Here is a 13,931-nt window from a genome sequence, read left to right as displayed (position 1 = left end):
ACATTTTCAGAGATGTGAGCTCCAGGCCATCAGCGGACGTTCAGCATATGAAAATTAGATGGCAGCAAAGACTGCCTTTATGAGTGAGTCAGTAGCAAAGACTTTTATATTGAAATGGACTGAAACAACAAACAAAGAAGTAATTTTTACTTTAACAACACCAAATAAAATGCAACCGACTAATTAATTTACTAGCGCTGTCATGGGAATTTCCCTTAACTATTAAAAGGACAAAGATATCACTTTTGATTTTGTGATTATGAATATTGACATCAAGAATGCTACGCTAGGTGGAGGTAATACACTCGCTTAGTAGATTTCTCTCTCTCTCTCTCTCTCTCTCTCTCTCTCTCATGATAGTTTACTCTACATAATACAATATGCTTCAATGAAGCGACTCGGCGTCCCTTTGTTACTAGTTCTAAAGTTTTAGAATTAGTAACGGAGGCTTGGGCTCAACTGTTAAATAGTCAATTTGAAATTTGAATTTGTGGCGGAAGAATGTAGTTCTGCACAAAAGAAGGTTTTTAAAGACATTCTTTTGTTGTTTCTTATTTCACACTTGTGCCGTCAAACTGTTGTATTTTAATTAATGTTTTTGAAAGAAGACTCTTATGCTCATTAAACCTACATTTATTTGATCAAAAATACAGAAAAAACAGTAACAGAAAGTACATTGCCTTATTATAAGTTAAAAAGACCAGCATTTATTTAAAATATTATTATTTTCTAACAATATAAATCTTAACTATTACTTTTGTATCCATTTAACACATCCTTGCTGAATAAAAGTATATATATATTATCAAAGAATCCAGAAAAAAGTATCACAGGTTATAAAAAATATTAAGCAGCACAACCATTTCCAACTTTAATAATAAATCAGCATATTAGAGTTTCTGAAGGATTATATCACACTGAAGACTGGAAAAATGGCTGATGAAAATTCAGCTTTACATCACAGAAATAAATTATATTTTCTAGTATATTCAAATACAAAACCATTATTTAAAAATAAATTTTAAATAAAGCATAAGAGCATAAGAGACTTCTTTCAAAAACATAAAAAATAGTGTTTCCCACCTTTTGACCAGGGGTCCGTTCTTTGTACCTCGCTTAATACATCTGAGATGATTTGACAGATCCCAGATCTTTTAATCGTGATAACTGATCTCTGGCGAATTTGGTTCTTCAAAATGAATTTGCGGATTGGATTAAAATATCTGGATTAAATTGTCTTAGATTATTGCGCGTTCTTGTGTTCACTGAAGAGGGCAGATGCAGTAATGCAGCGATTGGCTGTCAGCAAGACAGCAACATAATGATATCATATAATAAAAAAAGCCCCCTGGCAAAAAAAGTGACAAATAAAGAAAACAACAACAACAAAAAGAGTTTCTGGACCTTTATGAGGAAACAGCCAAATGACCAACATAAAACATCCATTCATGCATCATCTTCCGCTTATCCGGGGCCGGGTCGTGGGGGCAACAGTCTAAGCAGAGACGCCCAGACTTCCTTCTCTCGGGCCACTTCCTCCAGCTCCTCCGGGGGTACCCCGAGGCGTTCCCAGGCCAGCCGGGAGACATAATCCCTCCAGCGTCCTGGGTCTTCCCCGGGGCCTCCTCCCGGTGGGACGTGCCCAGAACACCTCCCTGGGAAGGCGTCCAGGAGGCATCCGAAATAGATGCCCGAGCCACCTCAGCTGGCTCCTCTCGATGTGAAGGAGCAACGGCTCTACTCTGAGCTCCTCCCAAGTGACCGAGCTTCTCACCCTATCTCTAAGGGAGCGGCCGGCCACCCTGCGGAGAAAGCTCATTTCAGCCGCCTGTATCCGGGATCTTGTCCTTTCGGTCATGACCCACAGCTCATGACCATAGGTGAGAGTAGGAACGTAGATTGACCAGTAAATCGAGAGCTTCGCCTTACGGCTCAGCCCCTTCTTCACCACGACAGACCGGTACATCGCCTGCATTACTGCAGATGCTGCACCTATCCATCTGTCAATCTCCCGTTCCATCCTTCCCTCACTTGTGAACAAGACCCCAAGATACTTAAACTCCTCCACTTGAGGCAAGAACTCTCCACCAACCTGAAGTGAGCAAGTGACCCTTTTCCGACCGAGAACCATGGCCTCGGACTTGGAGGTGCTGATTCTCATCCCAGCCGCTTCACACTCGGCTGCAAACCGTCCCATAAAACATAAAAGTTATAATAGATAAATGAAATGTGCAATGTTTTGATAAACATGATTCCCAATTATTTATAATCACGATTTTATAGTATTTGCACCCTTTACTTTTTTGTTTTCAATGTTGTAATTACATTTTTTATTAAATTTGAAGCGCATTTGTTACATGACTAGTATTAATTAAAGTTTCTTAACGGTCAAGATAATATCATCTGCATCTCTTGTGCTGCATCAAGCCACTCCCATAATATGTCATCACTCAAATTAATGCACGGTTCAGATTAACTGTACAACATGTGTGTAAACCTCCAATACAATTATAAAGCAATTATTCCATCACAAATAAATCTCTCAAACAAGTGGCTGTGTCAATAAAATTATACACAACATTATAATTTTACAAACACGATTCCAAAAAAGTTGGGACACTACAAATTGTGAATAAAAACAGAATGCAATGATTTGGAAGTTTCAAATTTCAGTATTTTATTCAACATACAACATGACATATAAAATGTTTAAACTAAGAAAATGTATAATTTTCATTGATTTTAAATTATTTTTATGGCATCAACACATCTCAAAGAGTTGGGACAAGGCCATGTTTACCACGATGTGGCATCCCTTCTTCTTCAATCTGCAAATTTTTGGAGACTGATGAGACAAGTTGCTCAAGTTTAGGAATGTTGTCCCATTCTTGTCTAATATAGACTTCTAGTTGCTCGACTGTCTTAGGTCTTCTTTGTCGCATCTTCCTCTTTACGATCACCAAATGTTTTCTATGGGTGAAAGATCTGGACTGCAGGCTGGCCATTTCAGTACCCGGATCCTTCTTCTACACAGCCATGATGCTGTGATTGACGCAGTATGTGGTCTTGCATTGTCATGTTGGAAAATGCAAGGTCTTCCCTGAAAGAGACAACGTCTGGAGGGGAGCATATGTTGTTCTAGAACTTGGATATACCTTTCAGCATTGATGGTGCCTTTCCAGATGTGTAAGCTGACCATGCCACACACACTCATGCAGCCCCATACCATCAGAGATGCAGGCTTCTGAACTGAGCGCTGATAACAACTTGGGTTGTCCTTGTCCTCTTTAGTCCGGATGACATGGCATTATATGGCAGTTTTCCAAAAAGAACTTCAAATGTTGATTCGTCTGACCATAGAACAGTTTTCCACTTTTCTGACCTATAGAGTTTAGAACAGCCACACACTTTTCTGACCTATAGAGTTAGCTGGCAATGGTGGATTGTGTTCACCAACAATATTTTCTGGAAGTAGTCCTGAGCCCATGTTGTGATTTCAATTACAGTAGCATTCCTATACGGGATGTAGTGCCGTCTAAGGGTCCTCTGCCCATCTTGACTTCTGAGAGACACTGCCACTCTGAGAGGCTCTTTTTATACCCAATCATGTTGCCAATTGACCTAATAAGTTGCAAATTGGTCCTCCAGCTTTTCCTTATATGTACATTTAACTTTTCCGGCCTCTTATTGCTACCTGTCCTAACTTTTTGGAATCTGTAGCTCTCATGAAATCCAAAATTAGCTAATATTTCGTATAACATTTCAAAATGTCTCACTTCCAACATTTGATATGTTATCTACTGTATATTCTATTGTGAATAAAATATAAGTTTATGAGATTTGTTAATTATTACATTCCTTTTTTTATTCACAATTTGTGCAGTGTCCCAACTTTTTTGGAATCAGGTTTGTATTTTCAAATACGTTTTTATATTATTATTATCATTATTTCAACATAATATTGCCCCTGGTTCAGTAATCAACTCTTGTAATAAAGTAGCAAGTGGCTGAGACAGAATTTAAGTATCACCTCAAGATGCAATCTAATCCTGTTTGCATGAAATTAGCAGCTCCCGAGCAGGTTTAAGTTCATGGACCTGTTGCTATGAGCAAGTCCAGGATGAGCGTCGAAGAACCTAACAATCCGAGATCATTCCAAATCATCAACAATCAAATCCAGCTAACAGAGTTAGCAACGTATGAAGAATGTACCCCCATAGCCCTGACCAGTCGAAGCATGGACTCCACTAGACCCCTAAAGCTGAGCTGTAGTATCTGGCTCCAAGATGCTAGCAGCAGATCCTTTAAGTCCTGTACGTTGCGAGGTGGGGCCTCCATGGATCGGACTAATTTGTTCAGCACATCCAACAGATGTTCAATTGGATTGAGATTTGGGGAATTTGGAGGCCAAGTGTCACGGTTCATGGATTCCCTGTCTCACTCTTGGGTGCGTGTTGAATGTAGGTGAGGGCGGAGCCTGGGATTGGCTCATCACGCACCTGTGGCTGATCACCTGCACCAGCTGCAACTCATCACCTTCACCCTATTTAGTCTCTCTGTTTCTCTCTTGTCTTTGTCAGAGCGTTGTTGGATGTTTCCCCTTGTGTCTCCGTGTTGGTTGTCGTTTCCCCCTTCCGTGAAACGCTGGATCCCTTCCCGGATTACCTGTACCGACCTCCCGAGTCACAGCTGCTCACAGCCTGCCCGTGTCGCCAACAGAGCCTCTCTCACTGCTCTGTCTTATCCGGACTTCTTCAGTGTTCTGAGTTTTGACTTCTGTGACACTATCCGTCAAATAAACTAATTACTTGCTTTTGAATCCTGCCTCTGTGAATCCGTTACAGAACGCTCTGACCAACCATGGATTCAGCGAGTATCAACGCCCTACTGACCAGCAGCAACGAGAGACTGGACCAGCAGGAGGCGAACTTAACTGCCACAGGACAGGCAGTACACACCTTGGTGGCACGGGTGGCCGAGCTGACCCAACAGATGCAACAACTCGTCGGTCCCACTGTGCCCGACCCACCGCCGATTCCCCACACACCATCTGCATCACGGCAACCGGAACCACGTCTGCCTACCCCCGAGAGTTATGCCGGTGAGAGCAATTATTGCAGAGCCTTCCTTACCAAGTGTTCCTTGTTTTTCGCTCTTCAACCGCAGACTTTCAACACGGGAAGATCCAAGGTGGCATTCGTCCTCACCCTGCTCTCCGGACGAGCCGCACTTTGGGGAACGGCGGTGTGGGAGAACCAACATCCTTGCTGCTCCTCGTTCCAGACGCTGGCGGCAGAGATGAGAAGGGTGTTTGACCGAGCGGTGACCGGAAGAGAAGCGGCATGTCAACTCGCAGAGCTCCGCCAAGGTAACCGCTCGGTCTCGGATTATTCCATCGAGTTCCGCACCCTGGCCGCCGAGTGCAAGTGGAACGAGGAGGCACAGTGGGACATGTTCCTGCATGGGCTGGCTGACCGCATCCAGAAGGAGATATTCGCCATCGACCTTCCGGAGAAGATTGACGGTCTCATTGACCTTGCTTTGAGGGTGGACGCTCGTCTGAGTCGGCTGAGGTCCAGGATGGAGCCTCAGCATGGGAGTGTCGAATGCCCTCAGGCCAGCGCAACGGATGCGGTCAGCTACACCTTCGACCCGGAGCCCATGCAGGTGGGTCGAGCTCGGCTCTCCCGGGAGGAGAAGGCAAGACGGAGATCCCGTGGTCTTTGCCTGTACTGCGGCGGGAACGGACACCTGCTAGACTCCTGCCCGGTAAAAGACCACGCCCGGCGGTAAAAGGAAGGCTACTGTCGGGCGGGATCTCCGTGGAAAAGACCTCATCCTCCACTCTCCTCCCGGTGAGATTGCTGTGGGCAGCTCAGGATTTTTCCAGCCTCGCCCTCCTCGACTCGGGAGCGGAAGGTAACTTCATTGACTCTGCCCTTGCTCACAAACTTAACATACCCACCATTGCACTCAAGAACACCATTTCTGTCAACGCACTCAACGGACAAGTTCTCCCTGACATTTCATTCACCACTGAACCACTTACACTGATCACTTCCGGCAACCACACAGAACGCATTTCATTTTTCATCCTGGACTCCCCTTTGGCTCCCGTTGTCCTCGGTCACCCTTGGCTGGAGTTACACAATCCAAGGGTTGACTGGGGACAAAACTCTGTGTCTGCGTGGAGTGATAGATGTTATGAGTCTTGTTTGGTGTCTGCTTGTTCGTCTGTTTCTCGTTCTGTTTTTCAGAGTGAGACGGTGAATCTGTCTAACGTGCCTCCGGAGTACCTCGACCTGAAGGAAGTGTTCAGTAAGTCCCGAGCTGCTTCTCTCCCTCCGCATCGTCCCTATGACTGTGCTATAGATTTACTCCCAGGTAAGTCTCCGCCTAAGGGCAAACTATACTCTCTTTCTATTCCAGAGAGGGAGGCCATGGAGAAATATATTTCTGATTCTCTAGCCTCCAAATTCATCCGCCCTTCCTCTTCTCCAGCGGGGGCGGGGTTCTTCTTCGTGGGGAAGAAGGATGGTTCTCTGCGACCTTGCATTGATTACCGAGGGCTGAATAACATCACGGTAAAGAATACCTATCCTTTGCCGTTGATGTCTTCAGCTTTCGAGAGGTTACAGGGAGCATCCGTCTTCACGAAGTTGGACTTACGTAACGCTTATCATTTGGTTCGCATCAGGGAGGGGGATGAATGGAAAACCGCATTTAATACCCCCAGGGGGCATTTTGAATACTTGGTCATGCCTTTCGGCCTTTCCAACTCCCCAGCGGTTTTCCAGGCACTCGTCAATGATGTGTTGAGAGACATGGTCGACCAATTCATATATGTCTACCTGGATGACATTTTGATTTTTTCTTCGTCTCTCCAGGAACATGTTCGACACGTCAGACGAGTGCTTCAGAGGTTGCTAGAGAATGGGCTTTTTGTCAAGGCGGAGAAATGCGCTTTTCATGCACAGTCTGTTCCTTTTTTAGGGTACATCGTGTCATCGGAGGGAATGCGCATGGATCCCGACAAGGTTAAGGCTGTGATGGATTGGCCAAGTCCAGATTCCCGTAAGGCCCTACAGAGGTTTCTGGGGTTCGCCAATTTCTATCGGCGTTTTATTCGCAATTTCAGCCAACTAGCCGCACCTCTGACTGCCTTGACCTCTCCCCGAATGACGTTCAGGTGGTCCGATACAGCCGAGGCTGTATTCGCCAAACTGAAAAGCCGCTTTGTTTCGGCTCCCATCTTAGTCGCCCCTGATCCCACACGTCAGTTCGTGGTAGAGGTCGACGCGTCAGAGGTGGGGGTAGGAGCGGTTCTTTCACAGCGCTCTCCCTCAGATGACAAGATGCACCCGTGCGCGTTTTTCTCCCATCGTCTTTCTCCTGCCGAACGCAATTATGACATTGGTAACAGAGAGTTGTTGGCCGTCAAGTTAGCGTTGGAGGAGTGGCGTCATTGGCTTGAAGGGTCGGGGGTACCTTTTATTGTATGGACGGATCATAAGAACCTTGAATATATTAGATCTGCTAAAAGACTCAACTCCAGGCAGGCTCGGTGGGCACTTTTTTTCGGACGTTTTGACTTTGTTCTCTCGTACCGCCCCGGGTCTAAAAACATCAAACCCGACTCTTTATCTCGTATTTTTGATGCTTCCGAACGCCCGGTTACTCCCGAGTGTATTTTGCAAGAGAAGATAGTTATCTCTACACTCACATGGGAGATCGAATCGAAGGTCAAAGTGGCCTTAGAAGGGGTAACGCCCCCGCCCGGCGGCCCACCGAGTTGTTTGTTCGTTCCGGAGGGGTTAAGATCCGAGGTCCTCAAATGGGGTCACTGCTCCAACATTGCCTGTCATCCAGGGGTAAACCGCACTTGCAGTTTAATAAAGCAACGATTTTGGTGGCCACTTATGGCTCGCGACGTTCGCAGTTTTGTTTTGGCTTGCTCGGTCTGTGCGGTTGGTAAGACATCTAACCAACCTCCCCAGGGGTTACTTCAGCCGCTGTCTGTTCCTTCGAGACCCTGGTCCCACATCGCTCTAGATTTTGTTACCGCCCTCCCGCCCTCCCAGGGCAAGACGGTCGTTTTGACCGTCGTGGACCGATTCTCGAAGGCAGCACATTTCATTCCCTTGCCCAAATTACCCTCAGCCAAGGAGACAGCGGTATCTGTAGTAGATCACGTCTTTCGGTTACATGGCCTCCCGATGGACGTGGTCTCCGACAGAGGTTCCCAATTTGTGTCCAAATTTTGGCAGGAGTTTTGTAAATTACTAGGAGCCACGGTTAGTCTGTCTTCGGGTTATCACCCCCAAAGCAACGGTCAGACCGAGAGAGCCAATCAGGATCTGGAGAGAGTGTTGCGATGTTTGGTATCCAAGAATCCTTCATCCTGGAGCCAGCAACTCTCTATGGTTGAGTACGCTCATAACTCGTTACCAGTGTCATCTACGGGCCTTTCGCCATTTGAGTGTAGTGTAGGTTACCAGCCACCTATTTTTCCTAGTCTGGATTCCGAGGTCGCGGTCCCCTCTGTTCACGCCTTTATCCAGAGGTGTCATCGCACATGGACCAGAGCCCGTGAGACTCTGCTCCAAGTGGGAGCGCGCACCAAGGCTAAAGCCGATCGCCACCGGTCTAAGCCTCCCGTTTACGTCGTCGGTCAAAAAGTGTGGCTTTCTACCAAGAACATTCCTCTCCGCTCCGTATCTAATAAACTTGCTCCCAAATTTATCGGCCCGTTCACTGTCACCAAGATCATTAGTCCGGTGACAGTCCGCCTCAAACTCCCTCCGGCGTACAGGAGGATTCATCCCGCCTTCCATGTATCCAAAATCAAACCTGTTTTTCACTCCCACCTTAATCCGCCAGTCCCGGTTCCCCCACCGCCGCGACTCGTAGATGGGGAACCAACTTATTCGGTTAATCGCATTCTGGATTCTAGACGGAGGGGACGCGGTTTCCAGTACTTGGTGGACTGGGAAGGTTACGGTCCGGAGGAGAGAAGTTGGGTTCCTGCTAGGGACATTCTGGATCACTCCCTTATTGATGATTACAATCAACAGGTAAGGTCGGCTGGGAGCGTCAGGGGACGCTCCTAGGGGGAGGGGTACTGTCACGGTTCATGGATTCCCTGTCTCACTCTTGGGTGCGTGTTGAATGTAGGTGAGGGCGGAGCCTGGGATTGGCTCATCACGCACCTGTGGCTGATCACCTGCACCAGCTGCAACTCATCACCTTCACCCTATTTAGTCTCTCTGTTTCTCTCTTGTCTTTGTCAGAGCGTTGTTGGATGTTTCCCCTTGTGTCTCCGTGTTGGTTGTCGTTTCCCCCTTCCGTGAAACGCTGGATCCCTTCCCGGATTACCTGTACCGACCTCCCGAGTCACAGCTGCTCACAGCCTGCCCGTGTCGCCAACAGAGCCTCTCTCACTGCTCTGTCTTATCCGGACTTCTTCAGTGTTCTGAGTTTTGACTTCTGTGACACTATCCGTCAAATAAACTAATTACTTGCTTTTGAATCCTGCCTCTGTGAATCCGTTACACCAAGTCAACACTCTGAAAGGGGAAAGGGGGTACATGGTCAGCAACAATGTTTAGGTAAATGGTACGTGCCAAAGTAACATCCACATGGATGGCAGGACCCAAGGTTTCCCAGCAGAACATTGCCCAAAGCATCACACTGCCTCCGCCGGCTTGCCTTCTTTTCCATAGTGCATCCTGGTGCCATGTGTTCCCCAGGTAAGCAACACAGATGTCCATCCATGGGATTTAAAAGAAAACATGATTCATCAGACCAAGCCACCTTCTTCCACTGCTCCATGGTCAAGTTCTGATGCTCACGTGCCCGCTGTTGGCGCTTTTGGCAGGGTCAGTATGGGCACCCTGACTGGTCTGTGGCTATGCAGCCCCATACGCAACAAACTGTGATGCACTGTGTATTCTGACATCTTTCTGTTAAAGACAATATTAACTTCTTGAGCATTTTGAGCTATAGTAGCTCGTCAATGAGCCTTGACCACTCATGACCCTGTCGCCGGTTCACCGCTGTTCCTTTCTTGGACCACTTTTGATAGATACTGACCCACTGCAGACGGGAACACCCCACAAGAACTGCAGTTTTAGAGATGATCTGACCCAGTCGTCCAGCCATCACAATTCGGCACTTATCAAACATGCTCAAATCTTTATGCTTGCTTATTTTCCTGCTTCTAACACATCAGCTTTGAGGAAAAAAAATTCCCTTGATGCCTAACATATCCCACCTACTAACAGTGTCCATGTCCGTTATGCCTGATTGGTGTATATATAAGCTGTCTGTGGACAACTTATTTATACACCACTTTGGCTGGTTCTATTTGTCTATTTGTCTTTATCCAGATTGTGTGGCAGAACTTACAGCATTGTGGCTGAAGCCTGTTTGTTTCCCCTCCTCCAGTTCCGGGGATGAATAAGTTCATCGAATTCGAAGGAACAGGGGAAGCAGGGTTAGTGTTGGTAGTTGGTAGTGTTGGCCCCCATTGGAGCATTTGCTTGCTGCATACCTGGCACCAACTCAAAGTATGGGTATTGCAGGTACCCCCACTCTCCAAACAGGTCCGTGGCGGTTCTCGTACAAAAAGTTGGATTTATAGTTATCAGGCCTGCATGGCTAGAGCTTTCAGCTATTTGTTTGAGGGAGCTGAGCGAGGCCATTTCATAGGAGGGCACATGTGATGAGCTTACGTGGGAAGTACGTTCGACTACATATTTAGTTGTGCATTAGGGTTTTTGGGTCATACGATGGCCGGTACATGGTGGCGAACTTGCCCTAACTGGATCGGTATGCTTTCCTCAGAGAATTGATCTCCCTGTCTGGCCTATTTGGAGAGGGTCTTGAGACATTTCAGTCGTGGTTTGAGAACTCCAAGAAACGGGCGGAATCTCTGACGGGTTCAATGTCTAGAAAGTGTAGTCGGCTTCACAACCGAAGTTTAAGTCGTCTCCCCGACCACCCCCAGCTGAGAGGCCGGCAGCAGTGGTGAGGCCCAGTGCTTGGGAGGCTGGATGGGTTCACACACACCCTAAACCGTTGACAGGTCAAGAAGGAATGGTCCCCCCCCCCCCCCCCCGGCAAAAGGGAGATATTTCTCTGCATGAAAGAAGGGGCAGTTGGATTCCTAGCTCGCATACGAGGGAAGAACGTCGGTCCAGGAGCAGCCGCTTTATTTTCTCAGTTCAAAAAAGGGAGAGCTTTAAGTTTGTTACTAATAAAGAAACTTTGTCTTCATCATACAATGCCTCATTTGTTGGTTTGCCAAAATAACCAATACCACTAACCTCACAATCAGCCTATGTACCAATAAAGGAAGAAAATGCTGTGACAAAAAGATGGGGGATTCCTGAGGTGCTGCCGGGGATCCTTGCTGCCTTGAGCGATGGCGTGCATGACTGTGCACTAACACTGTGCATACTTTACACGATTCAGTGGGGCTCTTGGCTGCAGTTCCTTTCCCAAAGGAAAGTGGGGGTTTGCGCCCTATTTTAGATTTGCAGCACTTGTCTCCCATTTATGATCTCTGGAATTCTTAATAAATCTCAAGAAGAGCTCCCTGGTTCTGAGTCAGTGGATTTCTTATCTCGGTTTAGAAATAGATTCAGTACAGAACACAGCTATGCTGTCAGTATGGGGGGCCGAGGCTTTTCGGAGCTGCCCAATTCTTTTTCAGCTGGGCAGGTGAGTGAGTTTTCGTACAGTGTTGAGACTGCTTGGGCTCATGACCTCAATGATAATGGTCGTTCGGCCTGGTCTCCTCTTTATGCATGAATACCAGAGTAGGCCGCTGGACTGAATGCCACGGGTCATTTAAACAGACAAAAAAAGATAACACCATTGTGCGTTCAAGCTCTGATCCCCTGAGTCTGGATCTGTTGACAGAGGGAATTCCCCTGGGCAAGGTTACGTCATGTAGTGATGACAACATATGTGTCCCTACGTAGATAAGAGGGGAGTGGTTGGCAGCACTGAAAGAGCATAAACTATTTGTAGTTGCAAGCAGTTCTTCTGGCACTGAAACACTGCTAAGTGCTAACAGGGCAAAGTTAGTCAGAATGGACAACACGACCATATCTTCCTCTGTTTCACCTGGCACAGATGCTTCTGATATTGAGCAAGGAACATTTAGCGTCACTCAGGACGGTGCACGTCCCAGGCTGTTTGGGCAGACCTGCTGTCCAGGTCAGGTACTGGCTCTTGCACTCTCGAATAGTGGCACAGATCTGGGATCGGATTGGCAGAGCTGAGGTGGATCTTTTTATGTTGTGATTGTTTTTTTGTTGTTGTTTTTTTCATCACAGGCAGCAGTGCCCCACTTGGAGTGGATGCCCTGTCGCATGTATGGCCCAAAACCCTACTGTATGCGTTTTCACTGGTCGAACTGATACAGCCCACCCTAGATAGTGTGTGTCAGAAGGGTCTGTGACTGTTTGTAGTGGCCCCTTGTTGGCCAGCGAAGACATAGTATCATGAAATTGCAGATTCTACTTCCTCGACTGGAAATGTGGTCTCTATTGGCCTACCCACTGAAAGTGAGAATCTGATGGCAGTGGGGCTACTAATCAATGTTAGGGCCACAATAAAGAGTGCTAAGGCACTGTTCACAAAGGGGCTTCATGCACATATTTGAAGAGGTGCAGGTGAAGATATTTATCGCCATATCAATGCCTGATTGTGGGAATATTTTGTTTTCTGAAGGAACTAACAGCAGACACAGGCTGTGTGTTCTTCTGACCAACTTTTTGTATCTTTTGTTAACCTAGTTCATGGGAAACTGCTATCTAAACAGTGTCTTTCACATTAAGTCGTGGTGGTGATTTCTACTGCATACAAGAGTAAAGGGTTGGCTTAGCCAGCAGGGGTGCGTGCGCATTCCACAAGAGGCATGGCGATGTCATGGGCATTATTTAGATGGGTGTCTGTAGAGGACATTTGTTTTTCAGCCATTTTGGCTTCACCACACACGTTTGTTCAGTTTTACAGACTAGATGTTACTGTGGCGACAGTGGTTCAGTCCGTGCTTACCGCAGAAGCTTTAAGCCTTGGGCTGTCGCATTCTTGAAAACATGGTAATATATGGCAGTGCTGGAACCTTTACATTTAGTTCAGGAGACTTTGCAGGGCGTGAATACATGTCCCATACTCATGTGTTGTACTGACAGAATGGGAATGTTGAGTTAAGCATATAACTACTGTTCCCAGGAAGGAAAACGATATACAAGACCTCTGAGTCCCACACAGTCTGAGGCTTGGAGAAGAGCTGGACTGAACAAAGGAAATGACGCATGTGACTACATTTATATTTGGTGGGCAGGTAACCCCGCCCACGTCAGCATGCATGATTGTCCTTTCAGGTGTGAATAAAGGTGTCTTCAGCGAATGGCGTGAGAGCATAATATCCCATAGTCACGTGTGCTTCGTTTCCGTCCTTCAAGGAACATAAATTGCATAACTCAACGTTTTGAGTGTAACAACTGGGTGAAACAATAATTCAATGGCCCATTCATAAAGAGAGCCATTTGCGTCATTCCTGAAAGAATCAGCAGTTAGAATTAATCAAATTAATGACTGAATGTTTTACATCTACCGCCACTTACTGGCAGTTTTAGTTTCTTTAGTTTCATTTCATTAAAACAATTATTTAATATTTTGGGAATAGTTATTATATATTATTATTATTAAAGGGGGTACTTCAGCGCTGGAAACATGAATCTGTATTTAAACTGGGTCATTAATGTTGTAGATATGTGAAATTATTTTTGAATTTGGTGCCTTCTAGACTGGGAAAAGACCGAAAATTTATTTTTGTCTCATGGGGATGAAAGACTACAATTCCCAGAATGCTTCGCTGCCCCGTGAGGCCACTCCCAAAGCCACCGCTACTGGAT

At 46.3% G+C, this 13,931-nt stretch overlaps 1 protein-coding gene across 2 annotated transcripts in view; it reads left to right on the top strand.

The window, feature by feature from the left end:
* Positions 1-13,931, top strand: part of grm1b (glutamate receptor, metabotropic 1b) — a 51,780-nt gene that overhangs the window by 34,633 nt on the left and 3,216 nt on the right. The gene's annotated exons all lie outside the window — the stretch shown is intronic.

This window comes from Pseudorasbora parva, chromosome 10 (genome assembly GCF_024679245.1).
Source record: "Pseudorasbora parva isolate DD20220531a chromosome 10, ASM2467924v1, whole genome shotgun sequence".
NCBI classification, from domain to species: domain Eukaryota; kingdom Metazoa; phylum Chordata; class Actinopteri; order Cypriniformes; family Gobionidae; genus Pseudorasbora; species Pseudorasbora parva.
The sequence above is the reverse complement of the archived record's forward strand: the minus strand, read 5'-3'. Positions and strand labels throughout refer to the sequence as shown.